Source organism: Bos mutus, chromosome 5 (genome assembly GCF_027580195.1).
Source record: "Bos mutus isolate GX-2022 chromosome 5, NWIPB_WYAK_1.1, whole genome shotgun sequence".
In the NCBI taxonomy this organism is placed as follows: domain Eukaryota; kingdom Metazoa; phylum Chordata; class Mammalia; order Artiodactyla; family Bovidae; genus Bos; species Bos mutus.
The window spans coordinates 112,627,875-112,644,519 of NC_091621.1; the positions used below are offsets into that span (position 1 = coordinate 112,627,875).

Genomic DNA, 16,645 nt, shown 5'->3' on the forward strand with positions numbered 1-16,645 from the left:
AAGGATAGTCTTTCCAACAAATGGTGCTGGGAAGTCTAAATAGTCACATGCCTGAAATTGGCTCCTTTCCTTACTCCATACACAAAACTAACTCAAAATAGATGGAAGACCTAAACATAAGTGCTGAAACTGTAAACCTCTTAGAGGAAAACATAGGGGAAGTTCTCATGACATTGGATCTGACAGTGACTTGGCACCTGACAACAAAAGCAGAAGCAACAAAAGAAGTTAATAAATTGGATTTGATAAAAATTAAGGACATTTGTGCGTGCTCGCTTCAGCAGCACATATACTAAAATTGGAACGATATAGAGAAGATTAGCATGGCCCCTGTGCAAGGATGACAGGCAAATTCGTGAAGCGTTTCGTATTTTTGGTAGAAAAAACGGTTCAGTGTTTCAAAGGACAGATGTGAATATAACTGTGACTTGAAATAGTGGCAGATGAATACGTAGCTTATCACTGATTCAGAATAAAAGTTATTTTTCAGAAACAAACAAACAAAGGAACATTTGTGCATCCAAGAATACTATCAAGAGAATGAAAAGACAGACTACAGAATGGGGGGAAGGACTTCCCTGGGGGGTCCAGTAGCTAAGAGTCTGAGCTCCCAGTGCAGGGGCCCCGGCTTTGAACCCTGGTCACAGAACTATATTCCATATGCTGCAACTAGGAGTCTCATGGCCCTACTAAAGATTTCACTTACCGCAACTAAGATCCAGTGCAGCCAAACAAACAAACATTTAAAAAAACATGGGGTGGGGGAGATATTTTCACATCATATATCAGATAAGGAATCAGTATCCAGAAGATATAAAGAATGACTACAATTCAATAACAAACAAACAAAAAAATACCACTCAATATAAAAATGAGCAGAAGGCTTGAATAGATATTTCTCCAAAGTATATACTCAGATGACTAGTAAGCACATAAAAAGATGATCAAATCACTAGTCATTAGGGAAAAACAAATCAAGACCACAATCAGATATCACTTCACAGCCACTGGAATGGTTATTATACGTAACGTATTCTTTTAAAAAACGAAAGTAACAAATGTTGGTAAGGACGTGGAGAAATTCAAACACTTGTGCATTGCTGATGGGAATGTAAAATAGTGCAGCCCTCATGGAAAACAGTCTGACAGTTCCTCAAAAGCTAAACATAGTACGACCATATGATCCAGTCATTCCACTTCTGGGTATACACCCAAAGGAATTGAAAGCAGGAACTCAGACAGATATGTTGCACCCATGTTCATGGCAGCATCACTCACCGTAGTCAAAAGGAGCTCCACAGACGGATGGAGAAACAAAACGTGGTCCATCCATACACAGGAATACTGCTGCTGCTGCCAAGTCGCGTCAGTCGTGTCCGACTCTGTGCGACCCCATAGACGGCAGCCCACCAGGCTCCCCCGTCCCTGGGATTCTCCAGGCAAGAACACTGGAGTGGGTTGCCATTTCCTTCTCCAGTGCATGAAAGTGAAAAGTGAAAGTGAAGTCGCTCAGTCGTGTCCGACTCTTAGCGACTCCATGGACTGCAGCCTACCAGGCTTCTCCGTCCATGGCATTTTCCAGGCAAGAATACTGGAGTGGGGTGCCATTTCCTTCTCCAACACAGGAATATTATTCAGTCCTAAATAGGAAGGAGATCCTGGTGCTGGCAACAACAAGGATGAACCTTGAAGAAGTTGACTATGTAAACTAAGCCAGAAGCAAAAGAATGAATGTGCTTGTATAAGTTACTTGAAGTAGACACATTCCTAGAGACGGAAAGTAGACCAGAGGTTATACCAAGGTCTGGGGAGGGAGGGAGGTGGTTACTGCTTAGTGGGTACAGAGTGTCCATGCTGGGTCACAAAAAAGTTTTGGAAATAGATATTGGTGATGGTTGTAGAACATGCTGAAGGTAATTAATGTCACTGAATTACGTACTTAAAAATGGTTAAAACGGGGACTTCCCTGGTGGTCCAATGGCTAAGACTCTGTGCTCCCAATGCAGGGTCCCCAGGTTCAATTCGTGGTCTGGGAATTAGATTCTACACGCTGCAGGTAAGATTCTGCATGCTTCAATTAAGACACAGTGCAGCCAAATAAATAAATATATATTTTTTAAAGACTAAAATGGCAAATTTTATGTTTTATGTATTTTGTCACAATTAAAAAAACAGAAAATAGTGCCAAAAGAAAGGAAAGAAGGAAGGACGGAAGGAAGAGAATAATGTTAAAAGCCCTTCAAAGGAACCCCTTCAGTAACATCCAGGGCACCCAGATAACATCTTTAATAAAGCAATTTTTTACAGGCCTCTGGAATACGTGATAAGGTGACGTGATGAGCAGGACAGGTGTGTGATGAGCACACACCTGTGTGTCGAGTGGGGGCATCTGCAGCTGCTGTTGGTGCCTGGTGGTGACGACACTTTGAAAAAAGCAGCTTCAGGCTGGATGGTTGGCTCCGGTTACTCTGAAATCCAACTCCTTCAAGGTTGAGCTCCCCTCTTGACCTCCTTGTTTGGCTGCTCTTTGGTTGTAATGAGCCAAGGCCCAGGCCAGCTCACCGCCTGATTCAGGAGACACTCAGACGTACCATCCAGGTGTCTTTTCAGCTTCTACCGCAGGCAGCTAGAATCCTCAGTCTGATACTTGACTACCCATCCTGCTCTGTCATCTCTGCTTTTATTTGTTTATTTTTGTATCATTTTATTTGTATCATTTTGTTTGCTTTTACTAATTTTATTGGTGTATGGTTGCTTTACAATGTTATTGTTTTTTGCTGTGCAGCAAAATGAATCAGCTATATGTATACATATTTCCCTTCTCTTTTGGATTTTCGTCCCATTTAGGTCAGGCTTCCCTGGCTCAGATGGCAAAGAATCTGCCTGCAATGAAGGAGCCCCAGGAGACCTGGTTCAATCCCTGGGTTGGGAAGATCCCTTGGAGAAGGAACTGGCAACCCACTCCAGTATTCTTGCCTGGAGAACTCCATGGACAGAGGAGCCTGGTGGGCTACAGTCCATGGAGTCGCAAAGAGTTAGACACGACTGAGCAAATAACACTAAGTCCATTTAGGTCACCACAGAGCACTGAGTAGAGCTCCCTGTGCTGTACAGCAGGTTCTCATTTAGTTCAGTTCAGTCGCTCAGTCGTGTCTGACTCTTTGCAACCCCATGAACTGCAGCACACCAGGCCTCCATGACCATTACCAACTCCTGGAGCCTACCCAAACTCATGTCCATTGAGTCGGTGATGCCATCCAACCATCTCATCCTCTGTCGTCCCCTTCTCCTCCTGCCCTCAATTTTCCCCAACATCAGGGTCTTTTCAAATGAATCAGCTCTTTGCATCAGGTGGCCAAAGTATTGGAGTTTCAGCTTCAACACCAGTCCTTCCAATGAACACCCAGGACTGATCTCCTTTAGGATGGACTGGTTGGATCTCCTTGCAGTCCAAGGGACTCTCAATGTGTCTTCTCCAACACCACAGTTCAAAAGCATCCATTCTTTGGCGCTCAGCTTTCTTTACAGTCCAACTCTCACATCCATACATGACTACTGGAAAAACCATAGCCTTGACTAGATGGACCTTTGTTGGCAAAGTAATGTCTCTGCTTTTTAATATGCTGTCTAGGTTGGTCATAACTTTCCTTCCAAGGAGTAAGCGTCTTTTAATTTCATGGCTGCAGTCACAATCTGCAGTGATTTTGGAGCCCAAAAAAATAAAGTCTGACACTGTTTCCACTGTTTCCCCATCTATTTGCCTGAAGTGATGGGACTGAATGCCATGATCTTTGTTTTCTGAATGTTGAGCTTTAAGCCAACTTTTCACTCTCCTCTTTCACTTTCATCAAAAGGCTCTTTAGTTCTTCTTCACTTTCTGCCATAAGGGTGGTGTCATCTGCATATCTGAGGTTAGTGATATTTCTCCTGGCAATCTTGAGTCCAGCCTGTGCTTCTTCCAGCCCAGCATTTCTCATGATGTACTCTGCATAGAAGTTAAATAAGCAGGGTGACAATATACAGCCTTGATGTACTCCTTTTCCTATTTGGAACTAGTCTGTTGTTCCATGTCCAGTTCTAACTGTTGCTTCCTGACCTGCATACAGGTTTCTCAAGAGGCAGAGCAGGTGGTCTGGTATTCCCATCTCTTTCAGAATTTTCCACAGTTTATTGTGAGCCACACAGTCAAAGGCTTTGGCATAGTCAATAAAGCAGAAATAGATGTTTTTCTGCAATTCTCTTGCTTTTTTGATGATCCAGTGGATGTTGACAATTTGATCTCTGGTTCCTCTGCCTTTTCTCAAACCAGCTTGAACATCTGCAAGTTCATGGTTCACATATTGCTGAAGCCTGGCTTGGAGAATTTTGAGTCACTCAGTCAGGTCCAACTCTGCGACCCCATGGACTGCAGCATGCCAGGCTTCCTTGTCCATCACCAACTCCTGTTAACCAATAAGGTTCTCGTTAGTTATCTATTTTACACATAGTAGAGTATCTATGTCAATCCCAACCTCTCCATTCATCCCACCTCCACCCTCCTGTCACCTCTGCCTTTGGAACCTCAGTCTTTGAGCCCTTCTAGGTGCTGAATGGACTTCAAAACCATTGCTTTGCTTCTTCCTGTTTAGCACCTGCTGTTGTGACTGCCCTCCTCCAAGGGGCATGGAAAATGACTCTTCCTGACCATTTTCTTTGACCATGGTGCATCCCCTGCTCCAGAGGGAGTGCAGCCAGGAACCCAGGTGCTCTTCCCACTCTATTCCTGCCTTCAGATCGTCTTCGCTGGACACCAGAAGCGCCTGTCCTGCAGCCACGGCACGGCCAACCCTGTGGCAGGCCCTCCTGCACTTGGCACCGTTTCCCCTGAGAACTTCCTGCTTGTTCTTTTCCGTGATTCTTCAGGGCTTTGTCTTTCTCCGGCCATATCCTGTGGGGGGATTCACCTCTCTCCTTCAAAGGCTTACACCAGGCAGGATCTCAGATCATGACCATTTTCAGAGAACTGTGTACACAGGAAAAAGTCTGAGACATGCTCTCTAAAATGCTCCTTTGCTGAAATTTAATTTTGACATCTTGCCACATGAAAGATTTTTTTTTTTTTTGAATTGCGGTAAAATAGACCAAACGTAAAATCTGCCATCTTAAGCATCTTTAAGTGTGCAGTTGAGTAGTATCAAGTATATTCACACTATTGTGCAACCAAACCGCAGAACCCTCTGCGTCTTGTAAAACTGAAGCTCTGCCCCCATTAAATAGCAACTATCCTCCCCCCACCCAGCCCCTGGCACCACCATTCTTCTTTTGGTCTCAGTGAATCTGACTGATTTTCCTCATTTGAGGGCAATCATACAATAGTTGTCTTTCTGTGTCTGGCCTATTTCACTTGACATAATACTCTCACAGTCCATCCATGTTGCAGCATGTGTCAGAGTCTCCTTCCTTTTGAATGCTGAATAATACTCCAGCATGCGCATACACCACATTTTGCTTACCTATTCATCTGCTGATGGATTTGGGGTTGCTTCCACCTTTCGGCTACAGTGAATCATGCTGCGGTGAACACGGGTGTATTAAATATTTTTCACTTCCTTCGGGTACATACCCAGAAGCAGGATTGCTGGATCATAAGGTAATTCTATTTTTAATTTTTTTGAGGAACTGCCATACTGTTACATAAAAGTTTCAGAGGATAACAAAATCACCCAGAAATGATCAGTGGAGAAGACTGGATTAAAGTGATACAAGGTGATAAGTCTGGCATCTTTAAAACTCATCATCAATATTTTCTTTGGCCTTGGCTTTTCCTTAGATCTGTCCCTTTCCTTTAATTTAGGCTACAGAGTGAAGATGGTACTCTTCTCCAAGTGCCCGAGGCCCACGGTAACAGTCTCAGTTTATTGGAGAATGCCTCTGGGGTCCATAGTGGAGGAGGAAGCAGGATTGAGCAGAAGGAGGAGTTGAGCTGCCATGCAGGCGTTGATGGCAGTCTTGCCCAGCCCAGCAGGACACTCAGGAACCAAAAGGTCTTGTCACATAATTCTGTGCTGGACCAGAACAGCAGTCTACACACCCTCCTTGGTCACTGGATGTGGGCTGTCTTGGAACGAACATGACCTTGAGCTTGGGGACCCTCTGCAGCTGAGATGGGTTCTGAAGCCAGAAGCTGGGGCCACATCTCCATCCTTGAAGGGGAGTCTGTGTGGCAGATCACCATGTCCACTGTAGTAGTTTCTGAGAAAGACTGCTGACCACAAACACCAACGAGAAGGTGGCCAGGCTACCATATGATATCACTTATATGTGGAATCTAAAACATGACGCAAATGAACTTGTCTATGGCACAGACTCCCAGACACAGCGTGGGTGTGTGAGTGCCAAGCCGGGGAAAGGACTGATGCTGAAGCTGAAGCTCCAATATTGCGGCCACCTCATGCAAAAAGCCGACTCATTGGAAAAGACGCTGATGCTGGGAAAGACTGAAGGCAAAAGGAGAAGGGGGCGAAAGAGGATGAGATGGTTAGACAGCATCCCTGACTCAATGGACATGAGTTTGAGCAAACTCCAGGAGATAGTGGAAGACAGAGGAGCCTGACACGCTGCAGTCCATGGGGTCACAAAGAGTCAGACACTATAACAATGAAAGAGACTCACAGATACAGACAGCAAACTTGTGATTGCCAAGCAGGGGGTAGGGGTAGGGGTTGGGGGAGGATGGATCGGGAATTTGGGATTACCAGGTGCAAACTATTACATACAAAATGGAAAAACAACAAGATCCTACTGTATAGCACAGGGAATCATATTCAACATCTGGTGATAAACCATAATGGGAAAGAATATGAAAGAGAAAGAATATATATGTATAACTGAATCATTTTGCTGTACAGAAAAAATTGATACATTGTAAATCAACTATACTTCAGTACAATAAATTTTTAAAAAATGTGGCCATGTTAGTACAAAGCAGGTCATTTGCTGGAAGAGGGTCTGTGTGGGTTGGTGATGAGCACAGAGCAGCTAGGTAGGAACCCTCGGCTTTGTCTTCCTCAGCTCGGTGACCTTGGTGAGGTTACTGACTCCCCTGTGCTCCAGCTTCCTCCTATGACAGGGGTCATGCTAGAATCAGCCTCATATAGGCATTCACCGTCGCATCACACCCATAACCAGCTCCGTATGTGTAACTGTCACCACAGATGCTTTGAGTGAAGATGGGGTTCTAGAACCTGTGGAAGCAGCGGGGAAACTAGGAGGGTGAGGATTCAGAGAGTGAGGATAAAATGAACAATGAAAGATGAGCAAGGGAGCCCAGAGGTAAGAAATGAGACACTCAGAGAAAATAACACAAATGGCTGGGAAGACAGTGTCCGATTGAACTTTAAAATCAAAGGGCAACAAACAAAACAATTTGGAAACATGAGCTGGGAGCTGGTTCTCTGAATATTTCTGGGATCTTGTAGCAAAATCTCTTCTTACTCCGGCTCCCTCTCCTCTTTCCAGTGACACCACTACTTTTCTCTTTCTTCCTCCTGGCTTTGCAAGTCCCAACCCCTACGGATCCATAGTGGGGGACCACCTTTGTAGGCACATCTATTACAAGTTGTAGTAGGACTTGGATGATGCCGTGCAGCAGGTCAGGGAGAGGTGGGACGAGAAGATCAATGCACAAAAGAAGAGACTAAGACATCATTCTGTCAAGTAGGGGCTCCAGGCAAAATGAGCACATGGGAGTGAAACCCGGGAGCGTGACGTGCAGCCCCTTCCACACTGGCCATCAGATGCCCCTAAAGGTGGGAGTAAGGGAACAGCCAGGAGCGCAGTCAGCCTTGCTGCTGGGATGGATCAGAAATGGACAATGTGTATAAAAGTTACAAGCCCTTCAAGATAGAACACAAACGAAATAAAAGGAAGAAGTGAGAGCGCTCACATACACTGAACTGACAGATGACCTGTCATTGTCCTGACTCAATGGAGTCCTGCTCCATCCCATCCACATGAGTAGGGCCTCTCCTTGCAGACGCCTCACCCCTGCACAGCGAGCCCACCCAGGCCTGCAAGAGGGGCTCCTCTGGGCTAAGTGTGCTCCGAGTTCTAGACTGTGTCCCTAGCGCCTGTGTGGTTCAGCATTGCACTGACAGCAGATTTCTCCCCTGACTTCCCAGCATGACAGCACATCTCTGAAAAGCGGCTGAGCTCCTGAGAGAACTCGGGATGGGAGGAGAGGAGCACGCAGAGATCCCCACGCCCAGAGCCCCGCTTTCCACAGCACCAACAATGGAGCGCTCCTCTCCTCCCTCCACCAGCAGGTCCATTGTCCTCCGGCTGCAAACGAGAGTGGGATAAACAGCAGCTGCGAGGCCCCTGCCCTTCCTCCTCGGAGGCCCGGGTATGGAATGTGAGAAGCCTGGCCTTAGTACAGCCGGTTCTGACCGCTCTCCAAAGAGAGCTGAGGAGGTGGGGACATCAGACCACTCGTTCAACACAAAACATCGTCTGCAGGGAAAGGCTGCGCAGTTACATCAGCCGTCATCACTAATATTTTCCTATATTCTGCACATGCAGTAACTAGAGGAACGACATAGTTTTGCATACTTTATATATGTGTATTTGCATCTGCCTGGCTCAGATGGTAAAGAATCTGCTTGCAATGCAGGAGATCTGGGTTCAATCCCTGGGTCAGGACGATCCCCTGGAGGACAGCAACCCACTCCAGTGTTCTTGCCTGTAAACTCCCAAGGACAGAGGAGCCTGGTGAGCTCCACAGGATCTGGAGGGTTGCAAAGAGTCAGACATGGCTGAGCAACTAACACACACACACACACACACACACACACACACACACACAAAGCCTTATGTAGTCTCTGAGTCAAAAGTTAAGTTTTTCTCCTTTTCTAATTAACTTTCGTGGCCCCCTACCCCTCGGATTTCTCAGATACATAGTAAATCCGCAGTTCCTGGAGTCAGCGTGCTCTGTGAAGTTGCTCCAGGTGAGGGGCCTGCAAGTCTCCTGCCACGGCATTTCTGTCAACTGACCATCTGTGTGTATTTCTGTTTAAAGACATCTTCTTAGACATGTGTTGTTGGGTCATTAACACTGAACCTAGGGCCCACAGCACACAACTGGTGTTTACCAGGTACACAGATTTTCTCTGAGAGGCCTGGCCCAGCCCTTCTGCACTTGAGAACACCGGGCAGCACTTTACCAGGACACCCATTCTCAACAGCAGAAACATGAATGACAAGTATATAACTACGAAAAACATGGCACCAAGTAGACATGGAGTAGGACACTTGTCTCCAGAAGAGGCTGAACCGAGAAGGTGAGCACCGCCCCCACCCACCCCCCACTGCAACTGGGAACACGCACGTGTTCGGGAAGCACTTGTGTGCATCTGCAAACATCCTCAGAAGCCCTGCCAGCGTGCTGCGACTCTGGGGTCACAAGTACATTTTAGCAAGGAGACAAATTCACAGGTACAGAATCCTGGAACTGCATGGAGTAGAGAATGTCCTGTGGGCGAACCCATGAGTGAAGTCACTCAGTCCTGTCCGACTCTTTGCTACCCCATGGACTGTAGCCCACCAGGCTCCTCCGTCCATGGGATTTTCCAGGCAAGAATACTGGAGTGGGTTGCCATTTCCTTCTCCAGGGGATCTTCCCAACCCAGGGATCGAACCCAGGTCTCCCACACTGCAGGCAGATGCTTTAACCTCTGCGCCACCAGGGAAGCCTGTGGGCGAACCTGTATGGAACCTGAAATCAAGAAATCCCGGTTCTATCAGCTTTCAGAATGTGGAGAATTCTATTCCGGGGCCACTTGGGACGCACTGGCCACTGTGCACAGAAGTGATGCTGCCGTGTTCCGACCCCTGTCACTAGACCACCTATGGGGAGATGCTTCAAAGTCAACGATTCTCAACGTATGGCCCTGGATGCAACTTCTGGAAATTCAGATGCAAACTCTTATAAGATAAACACAAGGTCCTACTATGGGTTTCTCTGGTGGCTCAGACAGTAAAGAATCTGCCTGCAATGCAGGAGAGCCAGGTTTGATCCCTGGGTCAGCAAGATCCCCTGGAGAAGGGAATGGCAACCCACTCCAGTATTCTTGCCTAGAGAATCCCATGGACAGAGGAGCCTGGCGGGCTACAGTCCATATTGTACAGCAAAGGGAACTATATTCAATATGCCATGATATACCACAATGGAAAAGACTATGAAAAAAATAAAAATATGGCTTCCCTGGTGGTCCCGTGTAAAGAATCCACCTGCCAATGCAGGAGACATGGGTTCAATTCCTGGTCCAGGAAGATTCCACCTGCATCAGAGCAACTAAGCCCATGCCCCACCACGACTAAGCCTGTGCTCCAGAGCTGGAGAGCTGCAACTACGGAAGCCTACGTGCCCTGGAGCCTGTGCTCCCAACTAGAGAAAAGCCTGGGAAGCAACGAAGACCCAGCACAGCCAAAAATAACAAGTAAGTAAATTTAAAATATATATATATATACACACACATATCTATAACTAAATCACTTTGCTGTACAGGAGAAATAAATACAACACTGAAAATCAACTCCACTCCAACTAAAACATTTTTTAAATAAGAACATGTAGATTCCCGGGCCCCACTCCTATCTACAGGATCAGAATCTCTGGAGATGGGCCCAGCAATCTGGGTTTTAAGAAGCCCTCCAGGAGACCCTGCTGTGTGCGCAAGTTTGAGAACACTTTTCTAAGTCACACAGCTTCCTCTGGTCCCCAGTGGCTCCTGGCCTGCAGTGGGCCTGACTCATTCTCCTTCCGTGTGGGAAGAGTCATGGCTTAAAAGTCAGAACAGAGTTCACATCCCACTTCTGCGTTTTACAATGGGGAGACCTGAAAGGACTGAAATACTCTGACCCTGCAGCTTCTTCATTTATGAAAACATGGAGATGAAAAGAAATATAGTAGATGAGAAAAAGTGCTCAGCACACACGAGGCCCTCAGAAAATGTTAGCTTTCTTTTCTTTCCCTCCCTTTCAGTATTCATCCCTGAACAAAACATGAAGGGTGAAGGGAAAAAAGAAAGAAAGAAAACAAAAAACAAAAAAACAGAGAGACAGTGTTCTTTCTTTAGAATAGAACAGAGCTTGGGGCTTATCTCAGAGAAAACAATTACTATGTTCATCTCTCTCTCTCCCTCCACTCCGCTTCTCCCCTACTTCCCCCAATACCCCGTGTGTGTGTGTGTGTGTGTGTGTGTGTGTGTGTGTGCTTGGAAAGCTGAGACTCCGCTGTCAGTATGGCTAGAGGGGGGAAAACACACTGAGGTCCTTTAAAGAGAACTCAGACTATTTTACTGAGCTCCTTGACCTTCATAAACAGTGAAAAAGCCAGTCCCTAGACTCCTTATATCCTTCCTGTTTTCATCCTGTCTTCTGCCTCCACCAGGCAATTCCTCATTCTGCTCTCCTTCAGCCTAAGGAACTAGAAACTCCTTTCAGCTGGCTTGCTAGGATCCTCAAGGACTTTATTTGAACAATGGGTGACTGCAGATTACTGCCAACCACCCCTGTGACCCCCCAGATGGAACTGAGGGAGAATCCAGGTTTCATCTCACCAGCCCTTCCTTCATCCTGAGTTTGAAGTCACTAAAAACAAAGGAGGGGCTTCCCAGGTGGCGCTAGTGGCAAAGAACCCGCCTGCCAGTGCAGGAGACATAGGAGACGCAGGTTCGATCTCTGGGTCAGGAAGATTCCCTGGAGAAGGAAATGATAACCCACTCCAGTGTTCTTGCCTGGAGACTCCCATGGACAGAGGAGTCTGGGGTCTACAGTCCATGGGGTCGCAAACAGTTGGACACAACTGAAGCGACTTGGCACGCAAAATCAGAGAAGCCTAGCAAGGTGTTGTATTCAGATATTCTAATTCTGCATGTTGGAAAAAAATTTTTTTTAATGATTTATTTATTTGGCTGCACTGGGTCTTAGTTGCGACAGACAGGCTCAGGCAGGCTCAGCTGCCCCATGACATGCAGGATCTTAGTTTCCTGACCAGGGGTCAGACCGGCATCACCTGCTGCTGCTGCTAAGTCACTTCAGTCGTGTCCGACTCTGTGAGACCCCATAGATGGCAGCCCACCAGGCTCCGCTGTCCCTGGGATCTTCCAGGCAAGAATACTGGAGTGGGTTGCCATTTCCTTCTCCAATGCATGAAAGTGAAAAGTGAAAAGTGAAGTCACTCAGTTGTGTCTGACTCCTAGTGACCGCATGGATTGCAGCCCACCAGGCTCCTCTGTCCATGGGATTTGCCAGGCAAAAGTACTGGAGTGGGGTGCCATCACCTTCTCCGGCATCATCTGCATTGGAAGGCATATTTTTAACCACTAGACCACAAGGGAAGTCCCAGAAGTTGCCTTTTTTTTTTTTTTTTTTAGTTCCTCCTAGGACTGCAGTCTTTCTTTGACTGCCTTCCCATACACTATCTTTCTAGAGACCTGCTGCTGCTGCTGCCAGTGTCTAAAATAATTTGTCACAGTCTTGATTCCTGGCCCCCGAGCAGTGGTAACACTCAGCAAACTAACAAACGTTTACAGTGAGGAAGAGACGGTTATGGTTTGGAATTTAGTGGAATTTAGTGGTTAAAAACCAGCTGCCCTGTTCTGAGTCAGGGAGATTCCTGAATGCAGGTTTCGAGATGTCTCATCAGCCTTCCTCACCTTAACTGTTTTATATGTCAACTCAGACTCTGCTTCAGCTAGACAAGCCTACTACTATTTCCTTCCTGATGCAGTTTCCTTCTCTGAAAACAGAGCTGGAGGCAGCTCAGACCCAGCAAAGGGAGACGACTGATCCAGATCATGTTTGGGTCCAGGGCTTCTTCTCCAGCATTATACCTCTCTTCCCAACCCCTAAGCCATTGTCTTAGCCCTTCCCAGTAAACTTTCCTGTGTGTGCTCAGCTGCTCAGTCATGTCTGACTCTGTGACCCCATGGATTGTAGCCCGCCAGGCGCCATGAGATTTTCCCAGCAAGAATACTGGAGTGGGTTGCCATTTCCTTCTCCACCCTGAAACCCCAAACCTTGCTTTTTCCTTTCTACCAAAACCTGTCCTCAAACCTTTCAAATCTCTTGAAAATCTGGCTTCTCTGAGCAATCAGACCTTTCTGATCCTCATCAGACTCTGATCATCCCATTTACTCCAAGATCCTCTCTCTTTCAAGCAAAGAATGATACACAGTAAGACCATCGAAATTTCTGACTTAGAGGATTATCCCAGTTTTTAACAGATAAGGACCCCAACTAGCTACATCATTAGTCAGAGGTCCCTAAGCTGGTTAAGGAACAAAGTCAAAGTCTAAAACTCATGTCTCTGAGTCCACAGTTCAGGATTTTGTTTTCATTACATGAAAGTGTCTATTTGTGTTTCTTTTCTCCATCAATATTCTAATGTCTTTTTAAATTTTTTCTTTATCTACTTATTTATTTGCCTGTGTCAGGTTTTAGTTGCCACACTTGGGATCTCTGTTGCCCCGTGGGATCTTTTTTGTTTGTGTTTAGTCGTGGCACATGGGATCTTCTAGTTCCTTGACCAGGGATTGAACCCAGGCCCTCTGCATTGGGAGCACCGAGTCCTAGCCACCAGACCACTGCTGCTGCTGCTGCTGCTGCTAAGTCGCTTCAGTCGTGTCCGACTCTGTGCGACCCCATAGACGGCAGCCTACCAGGCTCCGCCATCCCTGGGATTCTCCAGGCAAGAACACTGGAGTAGGTTGCCATTGCCTTCTCTGGGAAGTCCAAATATTCTTCTTTTTATATCTTTACATGAGGTTGTTTCTTCAAATTTCCTTTGTCATCATTACTGGCGACATGATAAATCTCAGTCGACATCACGACTCAGCATTTCCCCAGAGTACCCCATGTGGAGCACACAGTGGCACCCGGAACCACTGTGGATGGCCCACTCCCTAAACTCTTGCTCCTTATGTCCCAAATGACTCTAGCTTTATCCTCCAAAGAGAGTCCAGCCCCCTCAAGCCTCAAGGAGGCCAGAGTTGGTACAACAAAAGAAACATTGCTACTGATGCAGGAAATCCACTCCTTTATCTGAAACATGAAATATCAAAATACAGCTAGCTGAACTGGAAGAGCCTGACAGATGGGGCTCACAGGGGACATCATATTGTGGATACTGACTCAAGGCTCCTCTAATAGGACTCACAGGACCCGATACCCACTAGTGTGAAAGTGCCAGACCTCAGAAGAGCCATTATGACCCAGCTATAATGCACTGGGAGCAAAGGACTCTGGCTGAAAGCTGGGCCAATCAAACTCTCTTATGGCAATTTAGAATTGAGGCCTCACACACTGGTATGTGTCCTTTGGAGGCTAGAATTGTGCAGTGATGCAAAGTTAGGGCCCAAGTGGCCTTGCCTGATGATACTGTGAACGAGGGAGTGAAGCAGAACCTCAGAGAAGCAGAGGTGAGACACTCAAAGAAATAGACAGGCACCTTGGGATTCCCATTCCTGGTTCCACCTCTTTGTGACTTGTATGTATGCATGCTCAGATGTGTCCAACTCTTTGCGACCCCATGGACTGCAGCCCACCAGGCTCCTATGTCCATGGGATTCTGGAGTGGGTTGCCACTTCCTTCTCCAGGGATCTTCCTGACCCAGAGATCAAACCTGCATCTTCTGTGTCTCCTGCATTGGTAGGTAGATTCTTTACCACTGAGCCACCTGGGAAGCCTGTTTGTGGTTTGCAGGAAACCCAGTAAGTCCACCAAACCTGTTTATTCCCCTTTCTTTCTTTTTTTGCTGCTTGGCCTGAACTAGTCGAGTGGGTTTCCTCTGCAACAAAGAAGTCTGGACTGAGACTCTTCCCTTCCAGAGCTGAAAGGTGAACCGGGTAGCTGACCCTGGCTGGGAGGTCAGGGCAATCTGGCCAAGGACTGGAAGGTGGTGACTGTTTCCTTCTCTGTAGGCAGTAGTGTTGGTCAAGCTTGGATTTTCCATGCATCGGGGCTCTCAACCTGAGATATTTTCCTCTGTCCACCCTGACTCCCATCCAGGTAAACAGAGCAGCGTTTGCCAGCCCTCAGCATTCACAGAACTTAATTTCCCCTCATGCACTTCCTTCTGAAGCACCTAGAAGACACTTTTGCTTGTTTAGAAGCAAGCCCAAAACCTTATAAAAGTGAATCCAGGGACTTCCCTGGAGGTCTGGTGGCTGGGACTCCACACTCCCAATATGGAGGGCCCCGGGTTCAATCCCTGGTTGGAGAACTAGAGCCCACATAGCGCAACTAAAGTTAGCATGCTTTAAGTCAGCATGCTGCAACTTAAAGAGTCCACATGTTGCAACTAAAACAAGAAAGAAAGAAAAAAAAAGATCCTGCATGCTGCAACTAAGACCTGACACAGCCAAATAAATAAACATAAAAAAAGAAAAAAGGGAATCCAACTGGTTTTGGCTTTTTGCCTCTAACTTCTGTTGGGAGCAGAGATTCTCCACCTTCAGTCACCAGCACTGCTTTTATAATCTTTGATAATTCTACATACCACTGGTACTATAATTTCCTTACTATTTAAAAAATATATATATATATATTTTTGTTTATCCTAACCTGTAATATTCATTAATAAAACCATGGGCTTATAATGCATATTATATTTTTCTAATAAATACCTAAATGCAAAACTATTACAAAAAAAAAAAAGGTATTTTTTTTAACCACCTAAGATCATCTCGTGTGTACCACCTTAGGAAACACTAGTTACATTGTGGGTTTGGGATCAGCCAGGCTTGGTTCAGGTGTTAGCTCTGCCATTTAATACCTGCATGACCTTGGACCAGTCACTCAATCTCTGTAAACTTCAATTTTGTCACAATAAGTCTGTCTAGGGACTTCCTCTCTGGTCCATGGCTAAGAGTCCACACTCCCAATACAGGGGGGACAGGGAACCCCCAGTTGGGGAACCCGATCCCACAAGCCGCAACTACAGATCTCACCTGCTGCAACCAAGACCCAACGCAGCCAAATAAAAAATAAGTGAATAAACAAAACAAATAAACATTAAAACAACAACAACAGTAAAAGCGTGTGCCTCGTGGGGGTTTTGGTGAGGATGCAGTGGGGCAGTGGTACGCACAGTGTATTCAGCCGTGTGGGATGGCACCCAGCACGCAGGAAACGCTGGGGGATGTCGCCTGGCAGGGCTGTTGGCCCTGCCCCTCCCACTTCTTCACTACGTTAGCTCCTCTTTCCTCCCTTTCTTCTCTTCTCAATCAAGGCACCAGCATGAAGTGGGTTTGTTTACTGAAGTATAGGGAATTTATACAGATCCCTCCCAGAGGCCAGGATAGAAAGCTACGTGTGCAGCCTCCGAGAGGTCCAGATTGGTGGCAGCTAATGACATGACTTATTACTCTGCCTGCTGCAGTGGCCAAGATAATGACATTGCCTCCACAGAACCTTGTTCTGAAGGTTTTCAAAGCCACGCAGACATTATTGAATGCATCCCCAGTAAGTGTGGACAAGCATTAACTCCTCCTTTATCGGGCGTGGGAATCAAGACCATAATGGGCCTGGTCTGGTTATTCAGCAACAGTGGCAGAGCCTCACAGAAGAGTCCAGGACCCCCTTCAGAGGCCCCCATACTGCCTC

The 16,645-nt window shown here is 46.5% G+C and overlaps 1 non-coding gene across 1 annotated transcript; it reads left to right on the forward strand.

The window, feature by feature from the left end:
- The first annotated feature begins 268 nt into the window (after nt 1-268).
- Nucleotides 269-375, forward strand: LOC138988082 (U6 spliceosomal RNA). Its single transcript, XR_011464418.1, has one exon. It is a non-coding gene; the product is annotated as a U6 spliceosomal RNA (small nuclear RNA).
- The last annotated feature ends 16,270 nt before the right edge of the window (nt 376-16,645 follow it).